This window comes from Aedes albopictus, chromosome 1, assembly GCF_035046485.1.
Source record: "Aedes albopictus strain Foshan chromosome 1, AalbF5, whole genome shotgun sequence".
In the NCBI taxonomy this organism is placed as follows: Eukaryota; Metazoa; Arthropoda; class Insecta; order Diptera; family Culicidae; genus Aedes; species Aedes albopictus.
Window position 1 is genome coordinate 75,871,673 of NC_085136.1, and position 13,911 is coordinate 75,885,583.

The window sequence follows — 13,911 nt, forward strand, 5'->3', positions numbered from 1 at the left end:
AAGGGTTAGGAGAGCCGCGTCTCGGAGAATTCAGGCATGAGAGTATAATGTAAGTAATAAGCAAAGTAAAATGTGAATTATTGAAATAAAATACCAATTCTTTGCAGTCTCGAAACCGTTAGCTGCTGTCGAGAGGTTTGATTACATTCCGAGAAAGTTGCGTCCCTAACATGACCATTTCTGCCAGATACCCTGTGGTCCCCTGAACCTGTTCCGTGGCCACCGGGTGCCCAGCATTGGGTAAAACTATAATTTTTGGTTCTATTGGATTACACACGGAATTATGCAAATTTTGAGGTGTCGCATGATGGGGTTCTTTCATCATCGAAAATTGACCATTTCTGCCAGATACCCTGGGGTCCCCTGAACCTGTTCCGTGGCCTCCGGGTGCCCAGCGTTGGGTAAAACTAAAATTTTTGGTTCTTCTAGACTACACACGGAATTGTGCAAATTTTGAGGTGTCGCATGATGGGGTTATTTTGGAATCAAAAATTGGCCATTTCTGTCGGAGACCCTGTGGTCCCCAGAACTTGTTCCGTGTCCACCGGGTGCCCAGCATTGGGTAAAACTATAATTTTTGGTTCTATTGGATTACACACGGAATTATGCAAATTTTGAGGTGTCGCATGATGGGGTTCTTTTATCATCGAAAATTTACCATTTCTGCCAGATACCCTGGGGTCCCCTGAACCTGTTCCATGGCCACCGGGTGTCCAGCATTGGGTAAATCTATAATTTTTGGTTCTATTGGATTACACACGGAATTATGCAAATTTTGAGGTGTCGCATGATGGGGTTCTTTTATCATCGAAAATTGACCATTTCTGCCAGATACCCTGGGGTCCCCTGAACCTGTTCCATGGCCACCGGGTGTCCAGCATTGGGTAAATCTATAATTTTTGGTTCTATTGGATTACACACGGAATTATGCAAATTTTGAGGTGTCGCATGATGGGGTTCTTTCATCATCGAAAATTGACCATTTCTGCCAGATACCCTGGGGTCCCCTGAACCTGTTCCGTGGCCTCCGGGTGCCCAGCGTTGGGTAAAACTAAAATTTTTGGTTCTTCTAGACTACACACGGAATTGTGCAAATTTTGAGGTGTCGCATGATGGGGTTATTTTGGAATCAAAAATTGGCCATTTCTGTCGGAGACCCTGTGGTCCCCAGAACTTGTTCCGTGTCCACCGGGTGCCCAGCATTGGGTAAAACTATAATTTTTGGTTCTACTGGATTACACACGGAATTATGCAAATTTTGAGGTGTCGCATGATGGGGTTCTTTTATCATCGAAAATTGACCATTTCTGCCAGATACCCTGGGGTCCCCTGAACCTGTTCCATGGCCACCGGGTGTCCAGCATTGGGTAAATCTATAATTTTTGGTTCTATTGGATTACACACGGAATTTTGCAGATTTTGAGTTGTCGCATGATGGTGTTCTTTTGAAATAAAAAATTGGCCATTTCCGCCTGAGACCCTGTGGTCCCCAGAACCTGTTCCGTGGCCACCGGATAACCCGTGCCAACCAAATGGCCTCATCAGGTCCGGAACAACATTTATATAATGATTTGTCACTAACAGCGATTCAAAAACACTGTTTCCAGTCGAAATTATTATGATGTGCGAAAATTATGTATCATGTCACACTTAGATCCGCCCGCAGCAAAAAGGGGGAGGGTCAGCGGGGATCCCCACCATATCATTCTTTAGATATACTCTTCCCCTTGATGATGCTTCAAACCGATTGTAATTTGGTGGCCTAGTTTCGGAGAACGAGCCATTTGAAGCCACAAAGTCCCGGCTGGTTAAGGATTGTCCTACAGAAATGAACACCCCTAGTTCCCCATACAAATTTCGGTTTTGAACTGTGGGGCCGCGGTCCATTATTTTTCAAAAATTCCTTCACTATGACACTTCTGGGGTCCCAAACCCCTGTTACTTTTAATTTCATTCCATAGCGTGAACTTTTCTCATTTTTTGTCGAGCAGTGTTATCGATCGGTATGTTTTCGGCATTCCATTCCGTTCGATATTTATTGGAGTAAACCGAAATCCGCGGTTTCTCAGCTCGGGCGGCGCACATTGAAAGTGAAAATGTGGATCAATCGATCGATCGGTCGATCGAACGATTAAAAATCACCGCCAATTTGTGTTGGGGCAATCTGTTGATTCATCGATTGTGGAGAATCGAGAGTTTTAAGTGGGTCAAGGCTATTTCATTTTCTGAATTTTTATTGAAAATAAAGATAAACTTTGAATATTTTCATATAACAATATTTCAAAGCCGTGGATATAGAAAAGATTTAAATGTAGACGACACAACATTGACAAACCACAAACGAAAGCGAAAAGTTCATCCTAGTTCATCCAGACAACGTTGTGCTTATCCATACACCATGTCCACTTTTGCAATTTTAAAATAAACAATAGAGCCAAAAACGAGGTAGTTTGTGCGTAAAAGTGACAGCAAGGAGACTCAATTGACGAGGTTAGTCGAAAAGGGCATTTTAAATAGGATGTCGAATTGACCGCCGAATCCAGTGACCAAAGAAACCAAGCCAAACAAATGCTGAAGTAGTCTAGCTTGGATTCCACTTCCAGTGAATAACTATGATAGTGCTGATAAAATTTAGCTCAGTAATAAGCCGACTGGATTTAGATGGGAAGTCAGTGTCACATCTAAAACAAATTGCCCGCAAATCAAAGCAGGCCAAACATGTCTAAAGGTCCTATCTGCAGAATAGAGGCTCTCTTTGGTGTCCCTCTCTTTCGTTAATATCTCAGCTGTTTATTTGTATTATGATTGTCTCTTTGCATTGAACGAAGGTCAAAACAATCGTCTTTTGATTTGTACTGCAAAAGTAGTTGAAAAGTGTACCATTACATTGCATTAATTGAAAGAGAAAGTGAACAAAGAGAGTCTCTCAAATGCAGATAGGACCTATTGAAATGTTTGGCCTGAAAGGGATACCCGGAGACTTTCTACGAGTCATTAATATTACCTTCCAACCTCGAAAAAGGTTATTCTCCTCAGTCTCAGTCTCAGTCCTTCCTTCGGGTGGAACAACGAAAAACAAAAACCAAAAACTAGGCCACGAACCCTTTTCCGAGTCGACGACGCCGTTGCTGTCAAACTGTGGCGGTGGCAAAAGGGGCGAAACAAACCGGTTCGAGGAAGTTTCACAGCTGCCCGGCCCTCCGCCGCCGGCAAACCCCAGCTGGAACTCCGCATAGACCTCCAGAGAAGCGATAACTGCAGGAGAAGGGACTCCCATACTGCATGCACACTACAGCTAGCAAGCAGGCTTTGAGGCGGTCTGTAGTGCTTACCAATAAGTTGCAGGAAGCCCGAGTAAAAGTTTATTTTAAATTCCAAATAACTCAGTGTCTCGTCAATGATATTTTGAAAGCGGAGGAATTTGTCCTCTGAAATAAATTGAACTCACGAAGATATCGGAGGTCTTGGGATTCCGGAGTAAACTATTAGTTCGGGGTGTATGATAATTCTCTTTAGAGGATACCTCCAGGAGTTTCGTGGGGGATTTCTCCAAGAGATTCAGTAGACGTTCCAGATACTGCACTTCATCCAGAAGGTTTGTAGCAAATTTCCTTCCCACTTCTCTAGGAATTTGACTGAATGCTTTTCAAGGAGTTTCACTGGGTCGTCCTCCGGGAATTATTCAAGTTCTATTGAGAATTCCTCAAGTAGTTGAAATGCGAATTCATCCTGAAATCAATCCGAGAATTCTGCCAGTAATTCCTCCTGGCGTTCTTTGGGGAATTGTTCCAGGAGTCTCTTCAGGAATTCTTCCAGTAGTCCCTTCGGAAATTTCTCAAGAGTAGCTGGTAATTCCTCCAGAAATTTCTCCAGAAGTTGCTCCTGGAATTGCTCCAGGAGCTCTTCCGAGAATCGCTCCAGGATGTTCTCCAGGAGCACCTCCGGGAATTGCTTCCCAGGTAACAATTTGATGCTGTACAAACGTTTCTCCAACTATTTCAAATCATTTCATTTGAACAAAAGCTGAGCACAAGAGGTACAGTCCTTTGCTCAGCTCCGAAACATCTGATTTTGATGATTTTATTCAACCTTTAGCTGATTTGAGATTCATTGGAAGGCTGGTTTAAGGCTTAATATGCGCTTAATCAGTAATAAAATTTATTGATTGTGTAAAATAAAATAAAAACACTTTCGTGAGCCTATTTTTACCATTAGCTGCGTCTATTTCCAGAAGATATGTTAAGGAATGCATAAATTAATCTGTGGGAAAACTAGGAATTGAACTCGGACCTCCTGATTTGTAGTCACTCACCTTAGCACTCACACCACACACACAATCGTATACATATCCTCGAAAACAACAGCATAACTTGTTGCTTCTGAATAGTCAAGAACATAAGTTGAACTTAGTCTGTATTGAGGCTGAAGAAGCGATGAGGACTTCACGAAAACATGTTTACGTCAGTTGTCAAAAATTATTTGATTAAAGGTTGAACAAAAGATTATTAATTCTGCATGTTGGTGTACACTGAAAGACGGCTTGTGGTTGAAATTACTATTCTGAGGGTCAACTTAAATACACAACCCCTTAAATTTGTGCAGATATTGTTTGAATTCAACAGGTTAATGTTTTCAATTTTACCATGAACCCGATTTACAATTGAAAAAAGTTTCTGTTGGCAACCGGATTCGAACCAATAACCTTGAGATCACCCGGCTCGCACGCTACCACTCGGCTATCGAACCGGTTGATAGGGGAGGACACAAAACGCACACAAGAAGCATTTGTTGGTCGAGTATCACGTTTTCCCATGGTAAATTTGAAAACACGTTTAAGCTTATCATTACCGCAAGCCATCTTTCAGTGTATGTTTTGAACCTGGTTACCCAGATGAGTTCAACTTGATATTAAGCCATCTATGTATTGCTGATTAGAGAGATTGAACAAGCCATACTTCAGACCAGTATTCAGCTGTTATTGTGGTCAGCCATTGACACCATTAACCAGATATTGTTCAGCTAATACTCTCACTGTTCAGCATTCATTGCTACTTGGGTTGCTCCAGGAGTTCCTCCGAGACTTGCCCTAGAAGTTCCTCCGGGAATTGCTACAGGAATTCCTCCGGGAATTTCTCCAGAAGTTTCTTCGAGAGTTCCTGTAGTATTTCCTCCGGAGCTTGCCCTAGGAGTTCCTGTGAGAACTGCTCTAGTAGTTCTTCCGGGAATTGCACCAGGAGCTCCTCCGAAGCTTGCCCTAGAAGTTTCTCCGAGAATTGCTCCAGGAATTCCTCCGGAAATTTCTCCAAGAGTTCCTCCGAGAATTGCTGTAGTAGTTCCTGTGAGAATTGCTCTAGTAGTTCATGCGGAAATTGCTCCAGAAGTTCCTCCGAGGCTTTCCCCAAAAGTTCCTACGGGAATTGCTCCGGAAATTCCTCCGGGAATTTCCAAGGGAATTTCTCAAGGAGTTGCTCTAGTAGTTTCTCTTAAGCTTGCCATAGGAGTTGCCGTGAGCAGGGATGGCATTTCGCACTGAAAATGTGCACAGTGCAGCTGATTTTCAATTTAAAACCGCGCACACTTGCACTCACACTGAGGAGCATGTCATCCCTGGCTGTGAGAATTGCTCTAGTAGTTCTTCCGGGAATTGCTCCAGGAGCTCCTAGAAGTTCCTCTGGTAATTACTTCAGAAGTTCCTCCGGAAATAGATTCAGGAGTTCCTCCAAAGCTTGCTCTGAAAGTTTCTCCGGGAATTGCTCCAGGATTTCCTCCGAGAATTGCTGCAGGAGTTCCTCCGAAGCTTTCCCTAGAAGTTCCTCTGGGAATTGCTCCGGGAATTCCTCAGGAAGTAACTCCACGAGTTTCTCCAGAAATTACTTCAGGAGTTCCTCCGGGAATTGCTAAAAAGTTTTTCTGGGCACTGCTCCAGCAATTCTTTATGAAATTGCTCCCGAACACATTCTTGAATGTATTTGTGATGAAGAATTTAGACAAATAGTAAAATGTTACTCATCAAATATCATGATTTCCTAAAGAATGCGACAAGAATTCAAATTGTGTCATAAAAATAGACGCAGACAGTGGTATTTTCTGATGGAATCCTTAGAGACGCTCCTGATGGAATTTTGAGATTTTTTTTTTAATTTCCGAACCTCTAGAATGGTTGGAAGCAGTTTCCGCAGGAACTCCTGAAAAAATCAGCCGATAAACTTGGGAAACTTGTGAAAGTATTTCTGAAAAACTCTCAAGTATTCTCCAAGAAACTCTCGGAGGTACTCCTGAAAGAATCGATAAAGAACTATTTAAAGAAATTCTCAAACAAACTTCCGAAAGAGCTTTCGAAGAAATTTCCGACGGAAATTCAGGTGGCACTCTCGAAGGCATACTAAGAGAAACTCATGAAAAAAATCCCCGAAGAAGTTTTGAAGATATATCCCGAAAAATACCTGAAATCTCCAGAAAAAAAACTCTAAAAGTAATCCTGGAGGATTTTTTGTGAAACAAATTCTTGAATTAATTCTCGGAAAAAGTTCTGAACTCTAGAATAAACTGCCAGAGGAATTACCGGATGAGCTCTTGAAAAAACTTGAGGGAATTTCCACTGGAATCTTTCAGTTTACCTCCCGAAGGAATTCAAAGTTCAGCTTTTTAATAGATTCCCAGTAATTTTTTAAAGGAATTTCCAGGAAAACAGTTCACGGTGAAATCTTGAAGAAATTCTCGAAAAAAAAACTCTGGTCATGGTCTTGTCTTGATAAAGTTCTTGGAACAGAATTTCCGGAAAAATTTGCAAAGCCAATATTGTCGACAAAATTGTCAATGATATTCTCAAAATGCCTGCCGGAAAAAAATCCCAAAACTGTTAGCGAAGCAATTTCCAAACGAAGGAATTCCAAAGGAATTCACGATGGAATTCCTTAAGTGATTACAGAAGCTATTCCTTAAGGAATAACCAAGGAATTTCTTAGGTTGTTGCTAAAAAGACTTTCTCATAAATTGTCCGATAAATTGCTAGAAGAATTTCCCAAAAAAAAAATACCTATGGATTTTCTTATTGAATTCCAAACGAGTTTACCGAAGAAACAAAAAGCTTTCGATGGAACATCAGCGTTAATTCCCCAAATGAATTACAAAAGGTATTATCAAAGAATACACCAATTCTCACTAGGGCTCGTGAAGGAATCCATACAGTAATTCCGTGAGAAATCACGCAAGAGTTAGTGGAGGGATCCCAGAAGGTATTTTTCTTCTAGGAAAATTCCGAGAGAAAGTCCGTGGAAGAATTACACTGGTAATTTTTGGAGTAATCCTTTGAGGTAACAGAGCAGGAATTTCTGATGGAATGCCAGGAGACATTACTGAAAAAAATATGAAAAAAATTGAGAGGAATTCTTGGATATATTCCTGTAGGACTTTCAGCAGAAATTTCTGGGGAAACCCCAAAATTATTTTCCCGGAGAAATTTCTGGAAGAATAACATGAGAAAGAACAGGATGAATAACAGAAGAAATTTCTGGACGAATCCCTACAGAAATTCCTGAAGAAATCTCAGAAGGCATCACTATTTCGCGGTAGATTTTTTTGTTTAAGAAATCTCTGGAGGAATTTTAGCTGCAATTCGCTGTAGCAATCCTAGGATTGCTCCAAGATCCACAAATCCCTATATTATGATTCCTCCAGGGAATTCCTAAAGGATTCCTCCAGATGAGAAGCAATCTTATTTTCCAGCTGGGGCTTATGTCAAGTAGAAGAAGAAGAAAGTACAGAAGAAGTCGTATTTTATCACAAAGATCAATTTGTAACAACATATGAAAATTTCCAAAAATCCCTATACAAAGTAATAAAGAAAACCCTATTTAAGGCGAAATCATGCGGGGTTTCAGAGGGTTCTGAGGGGGAAGGGGGCTTTCAAATAATAGAAAGATTTCAGAAGCGTTTCAACGTGTTTCAAAGCTGTTTCAGCAGCTTTCATAGGGTATTTGTTCTCATAGACTTCAAGGATTTTCAGGAAAGCTGCCAGGGGAGTTTCGGAGAGGCTTTAGTTAATCTAAGAAGCGTTTAAGGGTACTTAAGAAGCGTTTCAAGGAATTTAAGGGCGTTTCGAAGACAGTTAGATGGGTTTCAGGGGCTTCACATGCTCTCGGGTTAGTTTCAAAGGGCTTCTAGGGAAGTTTCAGAGATGTTTCAAGGTATTTCTGAACGTTTCGAATGGTTTCAGAGTGGTTTTAGGAGGCTTTGTGGGATCTTACAGGTTCTCAATTGGGCTTCAGTGGGTATCAGGGGCTTTCTGAAGGCTTTTAAAGGGCATCAGGGGGGGCTTCACAGATTTCACATGACCTTTAAAGGGACTTTCAGACGCGTTTCAGGTGGGCTTCATGGAGCTTTACAGGCTCTCTGATGAGCTTCAACGGGGTTGAATTAGGGGTTTACATGCGTTTGAAGGAGTTTTAAGTCATTTCAGGAGGTTTCACAGGGGTTTTAGGGAGCATTATGAGGTTTCACAAGTTTGTTTCAAAGGTCTTTCAGGGAGATTCCAGAGGTGTTTCAGGGCGTTTCAGAGGAGTTTTAGGCGGCTTTACAGGCTCTCAGACGAACTTCTGTAGGTTTCATGGGATTTTGGAAGTGTTTCATGAGGTTTCAGAGAGTTTTAGCAGGCTTCACAGACTCTCAGAAGAATTTCCAAGTGGCGTTCTAAGGCGTTTCTGGGGGGAAGGGCTTTATAGAGTCTCACTGGCTGTAAAATGCTCAATAAGCTTCAGTGGGGTCTTTGAAGCGTTTTATAGAAGTTATTAAGATTTTCACAGGCCCTTGAGAGCTTCGGGGGTGTTTCGGTATGATTTCAGAGGCGCTTCAAGGCGCTTCAAGGTGTTTCACAGAGTTTCAAAGGAATTTATGAAATAGCTGCGTTGCATCAATAGGCATCGGTGTGTGAGTCTTCTATTATTAGGCAAAAATGACGCCTGCTACGTCAGATTGCAAGTCAACGTGTCGTTTGTCCACAGCAGACCCTCTGCCCAAGTTTATGACTTCCGCAGTGGCTTAGTTCGAACAAAAAGAACGGCCGGAATTCAGAATAGAATTCAGATGGCAACAAATTCCCCGAAAAAAAGGTCAACTTTTTTTTTTGTTCGTATCTTTGGGCTATCGAAGTCTTGTCAGGAAATGGTTATTTGGCAAAGGTATCACGTTTAGTGCGTGGATGCCAGATAATAGATGATAAAAAATTGTGGGTTTGCTTTGAATTTCCTCCGAAAATACTTCCAGGGTAACATCTCGAAGGATTCGGCTTGGTCATGGCTTAGCATTAGATTAAGAAGTGCTTTTGTGAAGATTTCTCAAGAAGTTGTTTTTTTGTGATTAATTTATAAAATGTTATCTTTTGGAATTCCTTCAAAATAACTTTTAGAATTCGTCAATTGATTTCTAGGATTTCTCCAAAAATATTTCTGAGATTCCAATGGGAGTTCCATCTGAGATTCCCCCGAAGGTTCTTTCTGGAATCCCCCCCCCCCCCCATATTTCGTCTTAAATTCCTCCGGTAGTTTCTATGTGCATTTCCTCAGGTTTTTCACCAATTTTTTTCCATGAGGCATGATTTCTACAACAGTTTTTAGGTAATTTTAAAGAATACTTCTAAGTAATCTTTCAGAATTCTTGCATAAGTGCTTTAGGGATTTCTAGAAGGGTTCTTTCTGATTTTTTTTCTAAAGATTCCTCCAAGCATATTCCTAAGATTCCTCTTAGTACTCTTGTAGGATTCTCCCTTTCTTTGACATTGAAACTCCTCCATAATTTTCTTCTGGCTAATTTCATTCGAAAATCTGAATTATGGTATCCCTTTGAGGTTTCTTTCGTAGTTTTCGCAGAAGATCCTTTTGAAATCCACCAGAAGTTCTTCCGGAAAATCCCTCAGGTTTCTCCAGAATTTGCTTTGGATTTGAGTTACAACAGCGATTCCTTCATGGTTACCTGAAAGAGTTTTTACTAGGATACCTGTAAAAAATCTCTTGAGATTCCTTCAGAACTACTTTTCACCCAAGGGTTTTTTTTTTGGATTCCAAGAGTGTCTCTGGGGTTCCTCTAGGTTATTTTGGATGATTATTGGAACTCGATAAGAAGTTTTCGTTTGGATAAAGAGTTCACGACCCCTGGGGTTTCATCAAAAGTTTCTTCTGGAAATAATCCAGGTGCCCATTTAAAAATGTCTCCTCATGTTTCTTCGAGAATTTATTGAGAAGTTCTACCAGGCATCGGAATTACTTAAGATATTCATTCTAAATTTGATCCAGGAGATCCACTTGACATTCCTAGAAAAGTTTGTGCTGAGATTCACCCAGATGCTCCTTCAGAAATTCCTCCAGGAATTTCCCCGGTACATATTTTCTTCACAAGTTCCTATTGGAATACTTCGACGATTTTTTCTGTTTTTTTTTATTTTCTTTTTATTCGTGAACTGCAGCTTATTCTTCACACTTTCTGGAATTCCTGCAGCAATTCTTTTGGAGATTCCTCCAGTAGCTCCTTCCGGAGTTCTCCAGAACTTTTCCTGAGCTTCATCCAAAAGTGTTTCTTTTGTCAATCAGGATTTATTGTGGAATTCTTTATATACAATAGTCGTTCGGTTTAAAAGTTTAGGCTTTTCTTTACCTGTATCTGTTAGAGATATTTTAGGTTGTAAATCTTTAGTCATGAAGAAAATTCTTTTCAGATATTTTATTGAAATTTGTTATGCTGTTTGATACTCTTTAAAAATTTTTTTCAGTTTTCAAGAACTGCGTCCGATTACTGTCCTTGATGTTCAAAATTCCTTCGTCGTAGTCAGATTACCTTGGTTCATCCCTTGACAAATCCGCATCAAGACCACGGCTCGATTATGGATACTTTTGCGGAGGAGCCTTTAATTTTTAGTTTATTTTATAATGATTTTCGAAAAGATAAAAGAGGTTTTATGCCTTTTTAAGAAAGATTTCGTAGATGAGGAAATCACTCAAAGGGGCTTTTCCCTCTTTCAAAATCTTTAGTTAAAAATAAATAACAATAACAATAATAACAATAATAGTCGTTCGGTCGGTGCAAACGGTTTAATTGCAATGCATTTTAACTGCATTTCCGGTAAGTGCAACAAATTTGCAGTTATAGAACCTCCAAACGTCAAAAAGGTGCCCAAGGTTAGCCCAAATGAACAGTCGAATGAATTGTACTTGCATTTAACGTCAATTGATGGGTTGTTGATAACGTTGCGGTTATGCATTTTTTTTCGCTAAGTGAAACGTAAACATGTTGCAGCTATCGAACGTCTACTGTAATTCCAGCATTCTTCCGAGAAAAGTTCCTTCTAGGATTCCTCCTGGATTGCAAGAACTTCTTCTGGAATTGCAGTAGGTTTTTTAACTCTTGCAAGAGTGGAGTTCATGCATGTTTTCGCAATTGGATTCCTTCCAGAGCTTCTGCTGTATTACCTCTAGAATAGCCTTTAGAATTCATCCAGGATTTTCTAGTATTAATCATCCAGGAGTTCTTTTCTCTAAATGTTCCAAGAGTTCTTTGTGGGAATACTCCACTTATTTCTTATAGGATTTCTCAATGAGTTTCATTTTATTTTCGGGAAATTTCCTTCTGAGAATCCTCCATGATTTATTTTTAGGAATCCTTCAAGGCTTCTTTCTGAGAATCATCCTGAAGTTTCAGATGTTCATCCTGAAAATTCTCCAGAAATTTATTCTAAAAATACTTCAGGAGTTCATCCGGGAATACTTCCAAGATTTTTTATGAGATTGCTGCAGAGATTTGCCCAGTAGTTCATCCTGTGGTTCAACAGAAGTTATCACGCGGATAGCTCCAAAAGTTTTTCTATGATTCCATTCGATTTTTTTTTCATAGAGTTCCATCATTCTTCCAGGAAAAGCATCTGGAATTCGTCCTGGAGTTTCTGTAGAAGTTCCTTCTACAATTCCCGAGAATTCCTTCTGAGATTCTTTCAAGAACTCCTTCTAGTACTCCTGCAAGAATTTCTTATGGAAACCACCCCGGAGTTCATTTTGGAAACCCTTCAGGAGTTCTTTCTGAAAATCCTGCAGGAGTTCCTTCTGGATTCTTCAAAGAATTTTGTCTGGAAATTACCAGAAAATTTATTTCTAGAAATCCATCAGATGTGACTGGGAATCTTCCAGGAGTTCTTTAAGAGAATCCTCCACGACTCCCTTTGGGAATCCCTCAAGTGTTCTTTCTTGAAATTGCTTATGATTTTTTTTTAGAAGTTCCTTTTGAAAATCCTCCACTCCTTATGGAAATCCTATAAAAGTTCTTTTTGGGAACCATCCATAACTTCTTACTAGAAACTCTCCCATAGTTTCTTGTGACAACCTTCCACAGAAGTTTCGATGAAATCTCTACAGGAGTTCCATATAGGAACACTCCATTAGTTCACACTGAGAATCATCCAGGAGTCTCTTCTGGGATGCCATCTGGAGGTCCTTCCATAGTCCCTTGAAAAATAAATCCTCGATTACTGCTCAGAAAGAATCCTCAGAAAAAATCCAAACTGAACTGCTGGAGGAGTCCCTAAAGGAACTTCTGAAGAATTTCCTAAAGAAATCTCTAGAAGTATTCCTAAAAGGATCTGGAGTAATTTACAGGATGCATTTGCAATGGCATTCCCACGAAGAGTTTCTGGAAGAACCCCCTCGCAGAATTTCCTGTAGACTTTCCCAGCATGAATAGCAGAAGGTATCCCAATATGACGTTCCTGAAACAACCCCAGGTAAAATTCTACAGGAATATCATAAAGGAACTTCTGGAGAAATCGCCAGATGGATGTTTTGGAGGAATTTCCAAAAGGAGTTTCTGGAAAAGTTCTTAGATGAAATTCCTGGAGAAATTCCCAGAAGCAGTTTTCAGAGAAATCTAGATAACATTTCTAGTTCCTGTATAGAACTGTTGAGAAAATTTCCAGAAGGAACACTCTGTCACTAAAAAAAACTAAAAGAAAAAAATGGCTCGATTATCCATTGAAATACTGCTCCAAGGGAGCTTCCATAAGTGACGTAGCATTTTAGAGGAGAGGAGAAATCTTTAAATTTGCTACGAACCATGTATTAGGGTATGGGAAAATATGCTAAGGTATGCACACAGCAAAATCTAGCCACCGCATTTTGGATAGAAATGTCTCTATTTTCAACGAATCGTGGCAATCTCTGGCGCAAATGAAAGCTTATTGTGTAAGGAATCGAAAAATATTTACTTCGGGATATATTTTGACATTGTGTTTAAAATATAGTCAAGAGAACAAGAAGTCCTCGAAAAGTTTTTGCACAAACGTGCTGAAAATCTGACAATGTACATTAAAGCGACCGTCCCCGCAGACCTAAGTTAGCTTCCAAGTATTCGGTTCTATACATCATTAAAACCTGGAAAGGTTGCAGATCAACTTAAGAGCAAGAAAAAATCAAAGTTTGGCAAGAAATACATAGTTTGATCAACAATATGAATTTGTGGTTTGAAAAACCGAACTTTTAGAAATACATGTGCAGCAAATCATCTTTTTCACTACGGGAAATGTCGGGAAAAATGGCTGGCACCCCATATTCAAAAGCTTAGATATTGTGTATTGATTTGAATTGATTTTTGCCCCTGTTTTTGGCGGAGAATGCTTGCGTGTGTATGCAGAAAACTATGTAGAAATTGCACTGCATTTTTCCAAAAAACGTAAAATCTCATACACTTCAAAACTCAACCCAATTGAAAAATATTGAGTAACCGTGAATTGGAACCTTCAAAAAATGTCAAAAACGACAGCTTTCATCGAAAAATAAGATTGATTTTGACACAAAGGTGGTAAAAATTTCTTGGCATGCGGTCGAAGGTACTGTGTAAAACTTTACGGAAGGACTCAAGCTCAAAACTCGAGATGACGGA

The 13,911-nt window shown here is 40.0% G+C and overlaps 1 protein-coding gene across 1 annotated transcript in view; it reads left to right on the forward strand.

The window, feature by feature from the left end:
• The window catches only part of LOC109422055 (sushi, von Willebrand factor type A, EGF and pentraxin domain-containing protein 1), a 238,195-nt gene that overhangs the window by 146,416 nt on the left and 77,868 nt on the right, over positions 1–13,911 (forward strand). The window lies entirely within an intron of this gene.